At 35.7% G+C, this 18385-nt stretch overlaps 1 protein-coding gene across 2 annotated transcripts in view; it reads left to right on the top strand.

Annotated features, from left to right (window-relative positions):
* The window catches only part of LOC108551034 (protein tyrosine phosphatase type IVA 1), a 107806-nt gene that overhangs the window by 31396 nt on the left and 58025 nt on the right, over positions 1-18385 (top strand). The window contains exon 1 of one of the 2 annotated variants that reach the window (XM_017905035.1): positions 9975-9999. The exons of the other annotated variant lie outside the window; for it this stretch is intronic. The gene's annotated coding sequence lies outside the window, so the exon portion shown is untranslated. Of the gene's footprint in view, positions 1-9974; positions 10000-18385 lie in introns of those variants that run through there. 2 annotated transcript variants of the gene reach the window in all.

Here is an 18385-nt window from a genome sequence, read left to right as displayed (position 1 = left end):
GGAAAGAGATAAACCTCTGAAACGTAATCCTCTATCCATTAAATCCACTTGCACGACTCTCTAGTTCCTTTTGCATCAGTCTCAAAGCCAACTAACAATACCAACCAACGAAAGAGAAAGCCAGGAAGATAAAACGAAATCTGCATCTCGGCTAGCTCCGCGTGGAAGATACTTTTCTTTCAGCGGCCACAATCAGACAAGGGGGTCAGTGCTCTGCAGCGAGGCGCAACCCAAGTACGCCTGTAAAGCGATCTGCATAGGCTACGAGGGGGTCACCTACGTCGTCGTGGAATCAATTTATGTAACATTGTGTCGTACTCCAAGCACAACAAGGCTCCACGGGGTCGCATAGTCGGTTGAAGAAGCGTGGAAGAGGTAAAGTCGGTCAGGGGTCGAAGTTTAAGTGCTTTGAATAATTCCATGGTAACTTGGAAAGATGAGGATCTGAAAAATTGATCACAATTTTATAAAACGTGTGAGACTTTATATGATATAATGAAGATTCAAATGTAAATGCCTAAGCTAAATTTAGTATGCCTTAAGTGACTGTTTTTTAAATTTTTATTAAAGATTTGTCACTTTATTCTGAACATTCATTAGAATAGAAATATTATCTATAAAATGTAATTATGAAACACATAGTTATTTTTATGGGATAGTGAAGATGTAATTTATTGTAAACTAAACTTATTGTAGACTAAATGATTGTTTTCAAAGTTTTGATTCAAGAATTTTGTATTTGATGTTAATGCTTTTGTGAATTGTGTTCACAGCTTTTCCTGGTAATTTATAATTCATTTTTCAGTATTTGTGTACTTTTGCTTTCATTTAATGTGAGATTCATATGTGGTCAACTTTATTGGTTGATAGAAATTGATAGAATTGAGTGATACAAGTATAAGCAGATCCTAAACCATTAAGTAGTGGTATTAATTTGTGCAATGGTACTTAGGATCACATACAGTATCCTACGTCTTTGAATAGAATTTAATCTAAAATTAAGAAACAGTTGGTAGTATAAATATGGAAAAGTCTTAAATCATTAGATGGTAATATGGTGTACGTAATACCTGACAAGTTACATCTTACATTTGTCAGTAAAGACAAGTGTATCTAAGGTAGTCAGTGAAAGTTAGTATAATTGTACATGAAGTATTTGTATAATAATTAAAATTTGGAAGAAGCGTTTACTCAAAATTAAAACATAATATGGGATAGAAATATAAAGCAGTCCTAAAGTATTAAATACTAATACCCATTTAAGCAGTGATATCTAAAATCATATCATAACCTATATTTATCAATAAAATCTGAAGCATATGTAAGGTATAACAAAAGTAAAACTAGGAACCTGTATCAATTAATATAATCTATGTAATATTCTACATTTTGGAAGTAGCGTTGATTTAAAATGAAAATATAATCTGGGATAGAAATATTAAGCAGTTCTAAAGTACCAAACACTAATTCTAATTTATGCAGTAACATCTAAGATCACACATCATATCCTACATTCATTAATAAAATGTGAAACACCAAATCCAAAGTATAACCAATAACAGAAATATAACCAATCACCTGTATCAATTGATACACTAACACATAAAACATCCCTGTGACTTTTTTTTGCCCTCTGATAAGCTACTCAATTAAATCCAATATATATAAATATATACTTCTGAGGTTTCAGACTCTCTGCTCGGTTTTACGACCTCTTTATATCTCTCAGGCTACCTCAGACAAATGAATTCCTCAAACCCGTTTCGCCTCGTTATCACGAAACATTGGCATGATTCAATCATCTCGATAAACAGAGTCGTTCAGCAGACCACCCCTGCTAGCTTTTCTTACAGGCAGACACAACTCACGTGGATGATGTTTCACGGTGCAAACAACTTTGTTTTCATCGCCCAAGAGTACGGTGTTATGCAAACAGCGCGATAAAGCCGACAAGCTCGGCCGCTCGGCCAGGACGTGACCTTACCGACTGAGATTTCGCCGGGACGAAAATTAAGGTCGGTGACCAGCGCGGTTTTCTGACCCTTGTTTCCGATGGCTTCTTCGATCCAGACGATGTCTGCAAAAAATAGGGTTCGTGCGTGCTCTGGCGACCGTCGTTGTTCTTTCAAACCTTTTTCTCTCTTCTTTTTTCTTCTTTTCATCCTTTTTTCTCTTTCTCCCTCTCTTTTTCTCTCGGCTCGTTCCCGCTTCTTTTCTTCTCGTTTGTTCTTTCTCTCTCCATCTCTGTCTGTCCTTCTCTGTTTCACTCGTCCACTCCGGTGGCGCTGTTTGACGAGCAAACGAGGAACGATCGAATTCTGGGAAAAATAACTTGTTCGACTGACGCGTATAGCTTGGGATGAAACGGTTTTCGGATTCGTGGTGAAATTGTCTGGGGATTTGGACCGTTCGACGTGTTCGAAATTCGGATTCAGTGAAAGTTTTCGAGTGTATGTTTCGGCGTAGTGACGAGTTTGAGTATGTATGAAGTTTCGTTCGAGTAACTATTTGATCAGTTATTAGAGGGTTAGCTGGTACGCTGAGTAACTTGATTTTAAGTTCAGCTAGCCGAGTGGCGTCGTTCGAGTGTGTAATGTGGGGAATACTTAAGTCAAATTGGAGATGTAAAGTGACTTGGACTATATTAATGGGGTTGTAACTATTTATAAATTTATGTTTATTTTTTATTTAAATATTTCTTATTTAATAGGTTAAGAGGGGTGAAAGTATAGCATGAAAAGGGTTAATGTCAACGTGGATAGTCGCACAAACTTTAACGTTAGAACTACTGACCTACAATGTATACCTAAATATAGTGTGCATAGATGATAATAATTAATGTAGTATGAAAATAGATAGTTAAATATGTAAGTACGTTTCTATTTCAATAAAAGTCAAAGTTAATTTTGTTGAAAGCAGATATTTTTAATATTTTCAAAATTGGTCATTTTCATTAGTTTTGTGATTCCATTGAACAAAATTAATCGACATAAGAATATTAATTTAAATTTATTCAAATGGTTAGAAATTTAAAAAAAATGTAGTTTATTATAATAAAATAAATATTACACGAATTTTCAACAAATTTGAAGAGAGATATTTTAAGAGTAATTCTCACAAATTAACTTTAACTTACACATTTACCTAGTGTATAAACACCCTTACATATCCTGGAAAAGCTTCACATGTATATAATACCCCATGCTCGCAATTTTGCCTCCCATACTACAATTAAAATTTATTTAAATAATTAAAAAATTTCTAAAATATATACCTGATTATTCTACAATCAAATACTTTTAATATACATTACTTATACATTATATCAAACAATTTACATAAATATTCAAGAATCTACTAACTTCTGTTTCTCCCTGATCACATATAAAATTGAAATTATTACAGAATTCAATATAAAATAATTCATTGATTAAAATTTATTCCAATTCAATTCAAAATTTTTTCAAAAATTCTCCTGCTCAAGACTGATAAAACATAATATAAAAGATACTTCGCATAAATATAATACCCAAGCTTCCAATTTTTCTCTCTTGTCTTCAATAGATGTACGAAAAAAAAATTCCATTCTTTTAATTGATCGGAATAATTAAACCATTAACAACGCCCAATTATCTCGTCAGTAATGAGAACCGAACCGGAGCGATAATGACGCCGCGAGACCGATATTAGAACTCTTAAATTGCCCCGGAAAAATACCGAAGATCATTTCCGCCAGCATCTGTTGCACATTGCGATCGCATTGTTCTCTCCTATCGACGTAATCGACGAGAATTGCCACCTCCGCGACGATTATCCCCATTGCACAATCGCGGCCCTACACGGCGGCCATTATGGTTCACGTAAGTCGCTTTTATATCGAGGAATTATTTCGAATTATATAAGCCCGTAAATTGTTCACCAGTTTAACCTAACCTAACCTAACCTAACCCATTTGTCACAAATAAACACGCGTGGGAGTGTAATACAACGCACAAAGAAATACAAATAAAAGCAGTTTTTATTTTTCAGTGTTCGTAAAACGATCGGTTTCGCTCGTTATGTAAATATATAAATAAATAAAGGTATAAATGGCCAGTGCAAGCTTCTGGCTTTTGCACGGTAGGCGGCGCTGCAATTCGTGGATTAGATTTTTCGGTACCAACGACCGACTATAGTGATGGAAGATCTTTTAAAATTTGAAGGAAATTTTATTGAAAAATTAAAATTGGATATAATTTTCAGTATTTTTGAAGGAAAATTGGATTTTTGGTATTGGAGAGGTGTCTTCTGTAATTAGATTTTGGAAGTAATTTTATAAATAATACGGGGGTGATTTGTAGTCTGTGGGGTTGATCTGAAGTTGAGGAGGGAATTTCACGAAATTGTTGGATTTTTCGAGAAAATCAATTTCTCTTCCAGTGGGACAGATTCAACAGGTAGAGCCTGAAACCGAGGAGCATTTCCCTCTATATTTTCCACGTACTATGGAGGTCTTTCAGCTCGAGCATCAAATTCATCGTGTTTCCAATGACGCGGAGAATTTTTTCCGGGATAAATCTATCAAGACCTATCGCATCGTAGTGAGAAATTTCTACGGATTTATTGAATTCAATGGAATTTCGAGCAAATTTGTTACGAAAGGAAATTATCTTTAAACCGTTCGATATTACAGATACAGATAAATTTTTATGAGGCCATTTTCTCGGCATGTTATCGCAAATTGCCATATTTAACCTCTAAAGCGCTGGTTCTCTTCTCATTTCGAAAGTTAATTTATTTTTATACCGTTATATGTAAATTGGTGACATACATAATATAAATTCTATACTAAAATTTACTCAAAATTCTGTTTTAAAATATAGACTAGAATTTTTATACTGAATTTTATATTCAATTTTGTATTAAGATTTATGTTAGCGTCAGAATGATTTAGGATATGTACTTACATCTACTATACACAGATGACAAAAGTAAATAATAATTTTTTCAAAAATTAGTTGATGTTTTCAACAGTTATAAAGAATAAAATCTCCAAGGCTTGAGAAAATGTTTAATTAATTTGATATTTCCATATAATATAGTATAGTATAGTAATATAGGAGGCAAATGTCCCCTATAGCAAGTTCCACTACAATACACTCACGAAACTGACAATTCTCGTAATACGTCTCTAAAATAGCAATCAGTCTTCTCAAACCAAGCACAAACTCAGCAATTGTCTCTACTATTCCACTTCCTGCACAGCTATCCTCCTATATCAAGCCTTAGAACACTGTCTTAACTGATCTGAGACCTCCAAACTCTCTATCCATCCATATCCAAAACCTGCCTCCCTCTTTCACCCAGTCAGACAATTCCCATCACCCACCTGATCCACCAAATTAATCACAAACTCAGCAATTACCACTACTATTTCACTTCATGCACAGTTATCCCCCTATCTCGAATCTTAGAACCCTGTCCCAAATCATCTCTGACCTCCAAACTCTCTATCCATCCATATCCAAAACCTTCCTCTCTCTTTCACCCAGTTAGACAATTCTCACAAACTAAATAATTACCAGTATTATTCCACTTCCTGCACAACTATCCCTCTATCTCGAAACTTAGAACCCTGTCCGAAATCATCTCCAACCTGCAAAGTCTCAATCCATCCATATCCAAAGGCTACCTCTCTCACCCAGTCAGACAATTCCCATCACCCACCTAATCCACCAATCCCAAATTAATCACAAACTCAGCAATTATCACTACTATTCCACTTCCTGCATAGCTATCCTCCTATCTCAAACTTTAGATCACTGTCCTAACTGATCTCAGACCTCCAAACTCTCAATCTATCCATATCCAAAACCTCCTTCTGCCTTTCACCTAGTCAGGCAATCCTCATCATCTATCTGATCCCAAATTAATCACAGACTTAGTCATTGTCGTTACTATTCCACTTCCTGCACAGCTATGCTCTCCATCTAACCCTTCTATCCCAAACCTTAGAACACTGTCCCAACTGATCTCAGACCTGCAAGCTCCCAATTCATCGATATCCAAAATCCTACCCAAATACCTCTCAATCTCTCTCTTTCACCCAGTCAGACAATTGCCATCCCCCAGCCGATCCTCCACGTTGCACCCAACTGCAGACCTCGGAGAGCCTCAGAGTCAGCGAACCGAAAAGGCGTGGAGCCAGCCAGCCAGCCAGCTAGCGTGCAGCGAAACCGGAGAAAAAGAGAAAGAAGGCCTGTCGCTAATTACAACACGTGTGACAATTTAGAAGCGATCAATAACCACAACGTCGGGTCATCTTACCCAACCCGATCGGGGCGCAACTTTCACGGGCCGCTTCGTGATCCGCGAATAACTCGGACGCAACAAAATTAATCCGATGTTTCCGGCCGATCGGATCGGCCGCGACGCTGCGTCGCAATTACACGAAAATAACAGACGCTAAAAGGCCGCGGAGTTTATAATTAACCTGATCGATACACGTGTAGACATCACGTTGTTCGACATTCGAGCGCAGGGCGTTGAAAGGGAACGCAATAGCCGGTATTAACCGGCCTGAAAATAAAACGAAACGAAGGGGTGGCAGGGCGGAGATGACGAAGAGTGAATTAAAAATAAGTCGAAGGGCGGCGGGACTTTGGTAATTTGTTAATTAACGCCGGGCCATGATTGATGGCGAGCCAGTAGGCCGCTGGAGGTCCCGCCGGTGCGTTTTGTCGTCCCGCGTGAAATTCGCCGCGATGGCGGTTGTTTGCAAACCTGTTCAACTGGTTTCTTATTTTTAACCGGCCCGTCTTGTTTAACAGCGACGCTTTTAATGCGATACGAGCCTCGATTCGCAGTTTATGAATCGGGAGAGGTACAATTAAGGAGGCGGTCACGAGCCTCTTTCGCCTCCTCAGGGGTTGCTGCTCGCGATTGTGCCTGGCAGACGCGCTGGCCTTTGAGGCGGTTTCGACGTGATGATGTGTTTGATGGTGGCGTGATTGAAAGGACGTTCGAGAGGTGGTCTGGGTGTGCAGCTGTGTAGGGCATTGGTTTGAGTAGGAGTTGTTGGGCAGGGCTGTTTTTCGAGACGCCGTTGATTGATACTTTTATGGTATCATCGATCGTCAGAGGTGGAGGTCAGGGATAGCAGTTAATTTATGGACGCTGAAGGAGGAATTTTTGTGGCTTATGTCGCCAGGTGTGGAGGTCAGGGATAGCAGTTAATTTATGGACGCTGAAGGAGGAATTTTTGTGGCTTATGTCGACTAGGGTCAGTGTGGTTCATCCTTATCGCTGGAGGGTGACTATAGTTGTTTGATATGGATATTGAACTGTGACTGATGCAACTGATGATGAATATAGTTGTTTGATATTGATATTGAACTGTGATTGATGATGACTATGACTGATGCGACTGATGATGACTATAGTTATTTGATATTGATATTGAACTGTTGTGATTGATGATGACTATAGTTGTTTGATATTGATATTCAACTGTGACTTATGATGACTATGACTGATGCGACTGATGATGACTATAGTTGTTTGATATTGATAATCAACTGTTGTGACTGATGATGACTATAGTTATTTGATATTGATATTGAACTGTTGTGATTGATGATGACTATAGTTGTTTGATATTGATATTCAACGGTGACTTATGATGACTATGACTGATGCGACTGATGATGACTATAGGTATTTGATATTGATATTCAACTGTTGTGACTGATGATGACTATGACTGATGCGACTGATGATGACTATAGTTATTTGATATTGATATTCAACTGTTGTGACTGATGATGACTATGACTGATGCGACTGATGATGACTATAGTTATTTGATATTGATGTTCAACTGTTGTGACTGATGATGACTGACTGATGCGACTGATGATGAATATAGTAGTTTGATATTGATATTCAACTGTTGTGACTGATGATGACTGACTGATGCAACTGATAATGAATATAGTAGTTTGATATTGATATTCAACTGTTGTGACTGATGATGACTGACTGATGCGACTGATGATAACTATAGTTGTTTGATATTGATATTGAACTGTGACTGATGATGACTATGACTGATGCGACTGATGATGACTATAGTTGTTTGATATTGATATTGAACTGTGGATTTGTCTGAAGGGCGACTATAGTCGTTTAACAATGAACAGTGGAAGAATGGTAGTCTAAAGGTGATTATAGTCAACTGATGTTGAATCTTTTTTATGTGATCTGAAGATGGTCCATAGTAATTAAATGTTGAGCAGTTGATGTATTTTAAAAAGGGTTATAGTCATCTAATTATGGTCGAGCACACGATATAAAGCTGAATATAGTCTTCTAAAATCGGGTGCCGAATGTATCTGAAAGGTAGCCTATAGTGATCGAATTGATATTGAACTGTGGATGTATTTTAAAGGCGACTATAGTCATTTAATGATGAATGGTGGACGAATGGTAGTCTAAAAGTGATTATAGTCTGCTGATGTTGAATCTTTTTTATGTGATCTGAAGATGGTTTATAGTAATTAAATGTCGAGCAGTTGAAATACTCTAAAGGGGGTTATAGTCACATAATTATTGTTGAACACACGATATAAAGGTGACTATAATTCTCAAAAATCAAGTGTTTAATGTATTTCAATTGCAACCTATAGTGATCGAATTGATATTGAACTGTGGATGTGACTTAAAGGCGACTATATTCCTTAAACGATGAACGATAAAAGAACGGTATTCTAGGGGTGACTATAGTCAGTTGACGTTGAATTTTTTTCATGTGATCTCATGAGATGATCCAGAGTAATTAAATGTTGAGCACCTGATGTATTCTAAAGAGGATTATAGTCACCTAATTATTGTTGGACACGCGATATAAAAGTGACTATAGTCCTCTAAAATCAAGTGTCTAATGTATCTCAAAGGTAGCCTATAGTGATGGAACATTGAGTATTCTATGTATTCCAAAGGTGATTATAGTCACTGAATAAATTATGGACACATGGCATATCTTAGAGACGACTATAATCATGTAACATTGAACTCGCAATATGTTCTTCCGAAAATAATTATAGTCGTCTAATGTGAAGGCCTAATATGCCTGGAAGGTTATTATAGTCATCGAGTCAGCACCTAACTCTTGATATGCCTTAAAGATGATCATCGTCGATATAATTGTATTCGATGTATTCTAAAGATGATTATAGTCACTTCATTACGATTTAAGAGTGACTATAGCCTCTTTACGTGATAGGCTCAGCATATCTTTGAAGCCATAGTCTCTTAGTATTAAAATTTTTATATCTCTCGCCGGTGATCATAGTCATTCAGTCAACTCATTACGATTTAAGAGTGACTATAGCCTCTTTACGTGATAGGCTCAGCATATCTTTGAAGCCATCATAGTCTCTTAGTATTAAAATTTTTATATCTCTCGCCGGTGATCATAGTCATTCAGTCAATGTTAAAGACTCGATGTATTCTAAAGTTCTATAGTCATCTAACGATAAGCGTTCAACGTATCTAAAAGGTCATCATAGTCATCCAATGTTGAAAGTTCAATGTAGCCTAAGAGTGATTATAGTCAACTGACCTCGAGCACTCGGTGTATCTTAAAGGTGATCAGTCACCCAGAGTTGAATGCTTACTGTATAGTACAATAAATATGGTTATAGTCATTCGACATACAAAATCTAGACGAATATGTCATAATTATATATAACCTATTTATTTAAGTCAAAATATTCTTTTACACATTTATGGGAAGGGTATAAATAAATATTTTGAGTTTGAATGAGTGTGTTCAAATGTAAAACTGATAATCTTCTGTGACGTTTTTAATAAAATGAAACAATTTTCTGATTCCAGGTAAACATCCACTTTCATAAATTATGGATATTGTTCAGCGTCACTTAAGCAGAATGTACAAAGACCATCTTTCGGTTTTTCCTGTTCGAATATTCAAACGCGTAGACTTATGCAGTAATTCAGGTAACATTTACAGTATTTGTAAACACAAATATAACAATACACCAGGAGAAAAATGCTCAAATAAATTAATTATTCTCAATTGAAATATTTAAAAAACAGAAAAGGAAAATATAATCTCGAATCTATTGATTACGATGTAGATATACCGGGTGTCCCAAAATTTCTTGCCCAAACTTCGCCAGTGTGTTCTACAATCCAAAATAAAACTAAAATGTCATATACAAAAAAATCCATAAACGCTTCGTTGAAGAGTTAAGACAAAAATATAACACGTGGAGTGAGCGCTCTATACCTATATATACGTTTCAAAGCTCCGCCCACTTATCGATACATGCCTGACATCTATCGAATTTATCCTACACTGAATTACCTTGCGATTTTGTCGAATTTTTTCGCACGACCCCTATTCTCATAATCCGTCTATTTAAAAATACATATTTCTTTATATCCCATAAAATAAAAAGTAAAAAAAAAGAAAAAAAAAAATTTTAAGATATCCTTCGTATTTCACATTTTTGCTGTAATTTTGTCCTAAAGTATTTATGAAATTTCCATTGCACATTTTAGATCATGTTTGTCTGTAGAATAGATCGAGGTTGGTGAAAAATTTAGACACCCGGTACATCGGGACGAAATTTCGCACGAGGAACGTGAATATATTCTACTCCTAGCAGGACGCGGCAGGAGCGCGTACTGCTCGATGAAAAAGATATTCGACTGTAGACGGGTGGACGACCGATGTCATTGACCTTGCTTAACGATCGCCACTGTCTGTAGGGTTCACGTCGGGTTCGATTCCAGAGGGGAGCCCGTCGCGGGACTCTAATGCTGTTACCGCTCGAATTTAGGGAGAGTTGATTCCACCTCGGTGTATAACGCCCTGCGAAACAATTACTTTGCTGCCCGAACGCGCGTTTCGTTAATCTGTGAAATCGCCGCGGTGGCGCTCCTTTCGGCAGGGGTAAAAGTAAAGCCGTGTAATTTGCGCATGAAGTCCTCCTTTGTATTCTTTTCTCTTTTTTTATGTTTAATTTGGGGAATTTTGGGAAAGTGCTTGGGAAGGTTGGATAAACCATATAAAAGCAAAACCATGTATTTTTTTTTTTTTTTCATCATTTTTAATATTCGGTTCTTGAAATATTGGGTTAGAGGTTTGGAATATTAGGTAAATTAAGTGAAAGTAAAGCCATGTATTATTGATGTTTTAATATTCGACTTTCTTTTTCTTTTTTCTTCTTATCTTTTCGAGCTTTGTGTTGGTAATTTTTTTATTTTTTTATCTTTTTAAATATTTAGCTCTTAAAATACTAGGGTAGAGGTTAGGAATGTTAGATAAACTAAAGTTACGAAAAGTAAAATCTCTTTTTGTGTCATTTATATATTTCTTTAAATATTAAGCTTTTGAAATATTTTTTTTTTTTAAATTATACACGAGTATGAGTAAAATCGAGTAATTTACATTTTTATACTTAATATTTCTAATTAATAACGTTGAAAAATAAGTAAAATTAATTATCCTGTAATTTGAATATGAAGCTCCATCTTTTATCTCCCACTCTCCAATTTCTGATTCTTGAAACGTTAAACCAGTGGTGGGGGAAGTGAAACATTGCACAGAGTCTCTGAAGTAGCGTTGAATTTCTCGTGGGTGGTATAAAAGGACTGTTGGAAGTTCGAGAATTTTCTTTGAGATTCGATATATAATATTTTCCGGAATTTTCTTGGAAAAAAATATTAATCTTTCCCCCAAAAAAGAAAAAAATAATTGTATTTAATATTACATCATACATACGTAAATTCGAGAAAAAATTATAAGTTTCTAATTTCCTGTAGCATTAGATATGAGTGTCTAATGTATCGTTATATCATCATTTGGATTAAGAAACAATTTTTCATGATAACGCAAGCAAATACTCGGATTTTCGGTTCTAGATATAAGGAAAGATCCAAAGGGACTGTAGTAGTTGTGAGATATTTTTGACAAATTACTGAGATACAGTATCTGCAATCTCAAAGTAAATCTGGTTAGGTACTTCGAGTGAAAAGTCAGTGTCTTCGAATTATAGCTCGTGGCAATGCATCTTGGTACGCTGGAGATCTGATAACGTGGCGCTAGTTGTATCGCGTCGCTAAGTGCTGGAGCTAATGCTAATGGTACATGCATAACCTTGTGTAAAGACTGCTGTAATTTAGCTGCTGTAATTTTAACACTTTGCCCCACTGTTGGCAGCTTTAGCATGTTTTAAACTCTTGCATAAATTGAATTGCCTTTAGCCATATAGCCTTCTGCTTTGAAATATTAATAATTAAAATTTGTATAAGTATGACGGATATTTCGTATTTTATGCTCATTCTGTAACATTTATAAAATTCCTTAAAAAATGTTATAAATAATTTTTGGAAATGTAATCTCGCGATTTTAATATTATCGTGAATCATTTTCTTGGAGATCAAGAGTTTAAGCGAATTCGGTCGAAATTCATTGATTTCTGTGGATTAGAGATGATAGTCATCGTCTGCTTATTGATAAATTAAATTTCTCAAGAATTCCGATTATTTGAAACGATAAGCGCATTTTTCACCTACTTTTGAAATTAATCAAAATCACTATGAACTCCATTTTTCATATATATAATCTATTTTTAAACCTTACGTTTTTCGTAAAAAAATTAAATAGTTTAATTTCTGTAATTGTTTTAAGGTTACAATTGTAATGTATTTATTTAATCATCGTTGAAGTGATTTAATATATACCAATTTTTTAATTATTTCGATAGAAATCGCCTCTTTTACACGTCTTAGCGCAGATACTGGAGATACTATTGTACGTTCGAAATCAGTTGGCTGTTCAAGGTCATTCCAAACTTCCACCACTCTGCATGACTATTCCATCACTAATAGCAATTAATTTTTATATTTTATAGTAACATTTGAATCATGTAGGGATAAAAAATATTTTTTCAAAAAATTCTACTTACAAAGTCACGCAACATTCACATAAAAATTTCTTCAGGTTTTTAACAGTTAATAAAACAATTATACATTTATACGATATACGTTCAAATTTAATATACTAAATTTTATATATCATATACTTTGTTCACTGATATTAATTTTTCCAATTGTCATAAGCACCTTAAATTATATTTAATAAGCATGATAATTGTCTTTGATTAAATGATAAATAAATTCAAATGTGGTGCCAATAAATTCCCAAAAGACCGTTCGAACGTTTTGAACGTAGGACGCGTTTTGATTTTCGCGCCATTTCTCACCCTGCGGCACATGGCCGCGGAATTCGCTGTTCCTCTTTCTTCAGGGCCGTTTATTCTTGGCCACGTCACCCCGGGGAGTTATTCCCGCCTTTCTTTAACAATGGTTCTTAGCGTTATCGTCGGTGATCGTTCGAGGTAGCCCCTTATCATCGTTCACCGAATAACCCAGTGTCCTAGTTGCGATATCGATTTTACGAGCACCTGAAACCCTCCATTGCTGTGACTTCTTTCGTCGTAACGTTGCTCCAGCAGACGGTAATATGGTGCTCGAGTGGAACGTTTGAATAGAAGCAGAGTGTTTTATCGGGAACTAAAAATGGGATTGTTCGACGAAGAATTTGAATTATATATTGTTTGGCGGAAAATTTGAATTGTGTGGATTATTCGATGTACTACATATTACTATTTTTTAATAAATATTGTCTAATATTATTTCAAAGTTCTTTCATTTTATTATAATAAATGAAAAAATAACGTTTGTGGATTAAAAATCATTCTTTTAAAAAATTATGTTTGAAAAGTTATCAACAGTTATATTAATTGTATTTTTAATGCATTATGGAATTTTCTTCTTTCTAATTGGCAATTAAAAATCATTGGGAATATGTTAAATATCAAATAATAATTAGAGTTAAAATTTTTAAGAAATTTAATATAATATACTACAAGATTCCTAATTGTATAAATGCATTATTATACAGCACAGAATGAATCATGCTGGTATTTGATCACCTTAAATATTCGATATATTTTAAGCCAAATTATGTTACTAAAGCAGAAAATAACCTCAAATCTATTTTCAATGAATATTTATTACCTTATTTCTTGCCGATGATCTAAAATGAACTTACCAAGTGAATACCCTAGAATCAAAATAAAATAGAACATATAACACAAGAATTATATTTAAACATACAAATATTGCCTATTACCCGTTATATAATAAAATACATAACCTCTTTCTCCATGAAACATTAAAGAATTCTTGTTCTCTGAAATCCACCATTGAAACGAACTATGAGAACAAAAGTGAAAAACTTCAAACGATAACGAGCACGGAAAAATGTCGCTTCCATGAAGTCATGCTAGAATAAACTAAACATGCAAATTAGAACGAGTACTTCAAAGAGTAATGTACTAACAGCAGTATACACGTCGAGCTAAACGAATGTATACGCGACGTTGTCGCAGAGAGACCGCAGGGTCGTTTGCATAGTTGGAATCCCGTGGACAATAAGAGCGGCCCGAGGCAGGAGGGATGGGAAACAAGGCACATTGTCCCGTTGATACGCGCCTTTCACCCGATGATGCACGACAAAACGTCGCGGAAATCAGATTCTATACAAGCGGGTAAATTTGCCAGCTCTGGCATTAGGGTGTGTGCACACGTCCCTTTTCGCCGATCGAAAGACTCGTATACAATTCCAAAAACGTCCTGGCTATTAGCATCATAATATAGTACATCTCACTTTGCTTTTAACGTTAATTTAAACGATTATAAAAGAAGTGGAATATTCATAGAAACGCGAACAGCGAAGAAATTAATCTCAACCGTAGAAATTGATTAAAGTCACATTTTATAGGTTATACATAATTCGCTTATAATTCAATTAATAAATTGAAATTAGAAATAATACAAATTTAATTTAAGACGCTCAAAATATTTCTAGAAATATGTACATTCAGAACGAAAAAATCTTTTCCCTCAAACCTAACCTAACACCGATCTATGAAATCAATAATTAATATATGGTATATTACAGTATATAGAAAATTTATATATGTATCAAAATACCTACAATACCCTCCAAAGAACCATATCTACTCTCTCTCACCCATCAGCGCATAATTTCTCCAATCCGTACAAAATGCAGACAGGAATGAATACACCAGTGCGACTTCCGGTCGACTAGTGAGCGAGAAACGGGTCTATCCTCCTCGATTCCTCGGCAGATGGTGTCGTCTTGCGGCAGGTGGTCGAGTCCGTTGCAGCGGAAGTAGCATCAGGACGATCGCGGTGCGCTGTGAACATAGCCTAATGGCCGCGGTTCGTCGCCCTACAGCCCGTTCAATCCCCCGTTCGTGTGTTCGTCGCGTCGTATGGTAGAGAGAGCTCTGGCGACGAGGGCGCGCCGGTAAGCTCGCAAACGAGTAAGCGAAGCGACAGGGGTGGTGGCCGAACTTCGTCTATCCCCTCCATCACCGCCGAATAGTAGGCGGGTGGGGTGGCGTAGTGGGTGGGGAGAATTCACCGGTGACGGTTACCGTCTACAGTCTAGCTACTCCGTGACGTTATAACTTGCGTCTGACGTCATCGATTTGACGTCACAACGCTGCGCCCACTCGCGCCACCCGAATGCAGGGTGGCCGTAAGTGACGTCACCACGGCTCGATACAGAGAGGATCTTTGTCCCTACGGCGCGTTTCTACTGAGTGGAGAGTAGATAATGGCTAGCGCGGAGGCTGTAATAATTGTTTCTCTTCAGAGGCTACTTGTTCGCGCAATTCTCAACGACAAAAGAAAAGAATTAAAACTGTTTGATGAGTTGATTAGGATGGATGGAGTTTATTAGAAGGTTCGCAATGATTTGGAATATTTATTACTGTATTATTTAGATTTTTGTTAACGAAAATTGAGGTTAGGTATACTTTTTATCATCCAAGAGTTTCTTGCGAGATATATATTTTTAGTTTTTAATACTTGATTGATTTTTATCAAGTTTATGACTGATAAAATTCCTCTATAAATTTAATATTTAAAAATTCTTTTGTCTTTAGAAGTTTGTATACATCTGATGTTAACATTATAGATTTATGATACATCCTTCGCAACTTTACATTTCTAAAAATATTTCTTTCTGTAATTTTCTTTATTATATTATTTTTTTTCTTATTTTTATTTCTTATAATTTCTTTTTTTTCTCTATAGTTGTAACTTATTGGTTTTGATTTATTTTTCGATTGATCGACATTATCGAAACTAGTTGCAAAGTTTTGTTACTCCTGAAGAAATATTGTTTTTAAATATTTTAATATTCTTTAGCAACTCGGTCTAAAAATAAAAAAGGAAAAATTGTTCGATCATTGTAGGTGAAAAAGTTTTCGACTCGACTGATTTTCGTGGCTGTTTTCACGCATCAACTAGCTTCTCTAATCCCTTCGAAAGAACTATTTATAAGTCCCCGATACAAGGTAACTCGACACGATCCAGCGATTTATTTGGCCTACCTAAGGTTTCGTTGCACAGGTTAAATTGGTTCCTTCTGTAAAAATTTCCCAATGAAAGGTCGCTTTTGAATAGAATTTCGTCAAGGACGACATTGACCTATGCTTGTAGCAGGTACACGTGCAAGGTGACGAACCTAACCTCACCGTCAGGGATAATCACCTAGCCAACAAATAGTATTTCTTGTATATCGAATTATTCAATATTTGGATATTTTTTCTAAATATCGATTATATTTTTTTTTTTCATTTATTTTAACATTTTCAATTTATCTATTTTCAGTTATCAATCACTTATCAGAATTTCACTTTCCATTCGATAATAATTATTATTCCGGGCCAAAGTTTCTAAATTTAGAACAACGTTTGGAAATTATTCAAAGTTATGCAAATTACACCAGAAAAACATTTATCGTAATCTTTCCTTGAAAAAATTTTTAGAGATTTGTAAATGAACAAGTTAAATCTTGGTTTATGAAAATAATTTTTCTTTTTCAACTTTTATTCGAATTTAAAAATATTCGCGGAAGAGCAGGTGGTGTGCAAATAACCTAAATTAAATTGTCGAACCTGATATTCATTCATACTATCAATAGACTCTTTCTTTGCAAACTTGGTGTGTAAAAATAGCTACCACCCATGCGAAATACTTATTGGTCGATTACGTCTGTGTTTCGTGCGTTGGCCTTCATACGGGGTGTCCTATTTAATTTACTTACTCTTCGTACACTCGATCACAAAAATATGCCATTAGTGTGCTTTGAAGCTCTGTATTTGGTACGTCAATTATTAATTATATGATTGTATAAAATATATAATATACTATAGTGTAATATATTCTTACTGTTCGTTTTGATAACATTAACAATATTTTATATGTTATATACTATATCACATATAGAAAAAATTGAAAAAAAGGGAAAAAGATTATTTATCTTACGTATATGGTTATTTAAATTTAAAACGAGAAACAAAAAAAAATGATTCACAAGTTTACTTTTCTACCTACTTTGCCCGTCTGTTAAATCAATTATTGGATTTGACTAAATTATACTTATTTCCCAACATAAATTCCTTCTAATAGAATAACTGCTAATTTGATTATTTTTATACCAAAAAATCGCTCATCATCTTTTTATGCAATAACCATAACATTTATTACATAAGCGAATCAAATAATAAAGAAAGAAAAAGAGAAAAATAAACGTGGGTTACATATTCATATAAATATATAAATTTTAAATTAATAATCGTTAATATATTTTCATTAAAAATCCTACATTTTTTCGAATTTTTTCACCAAAGATACGACAGTCTATTTATAATAACGAAGTTCACATTCAAATCTTCAGAACGCCCCCACCAGGTCGCATGGTCCATCGGTTTCGAAATATCCGCTTCATAAAACCGATGCATAATTCAGAAATTATTTCCCTTCCTACATCCCACGAGTCACGGTATACCCAGTACAAAACTTGAGGCGAGAGCAAACGCAAGCCCTCCCGTACTTCGGAGCCACCCCGTATACATCCCCCTAAAAATACCATCAATAAATCAAACGAAAAACGCGAGAAAGAAATTCCACCTCGAAGACACGCTTCTAACTCGTTCAAACTGGACCCGCGTGCCTTACCAGGAATGTGCACCGCGCCTTGCTGAACGTACTTATCGCGACTTTCCACGGGATATCACGTGGCGACACCAGTCCTTCGATTCGTGCACGGTTGCCCGCGTGAAACCCACCCGATCGTGAAATAATTCCGTGATTTATGAACGCGAGCGATCGATAGGCCGAGGGTGGAACGCGTTCGGCCGAGTTGCCACGCGTAGGAATTTATTCACCCGGCGATACCTCGCTGCGGAGGACGATGATGGCGGCACTTGAT

This window comes from Eufriesea mexicana, unplaced genomic scaffold, assembly GCF_001483705.2.
Source record: "Eufriesea mexicana isolate 0111107269 unplaced genomic scaffold, ASM148370v2 scaffold3615, whole genome shotgun sequence".
Taxonomy (NCBI): domain Eukaryota; kingdom Metazoa; phylum Arthropoda; class Insecta; order Hymenoptera; family Apidae; genus Eufriesea; species Eufriesea mexicana.
Note: the sequence above shows the minus strand (reverse complement) of the source record. Positions and strands in the feature narration are given on the sequence as shown.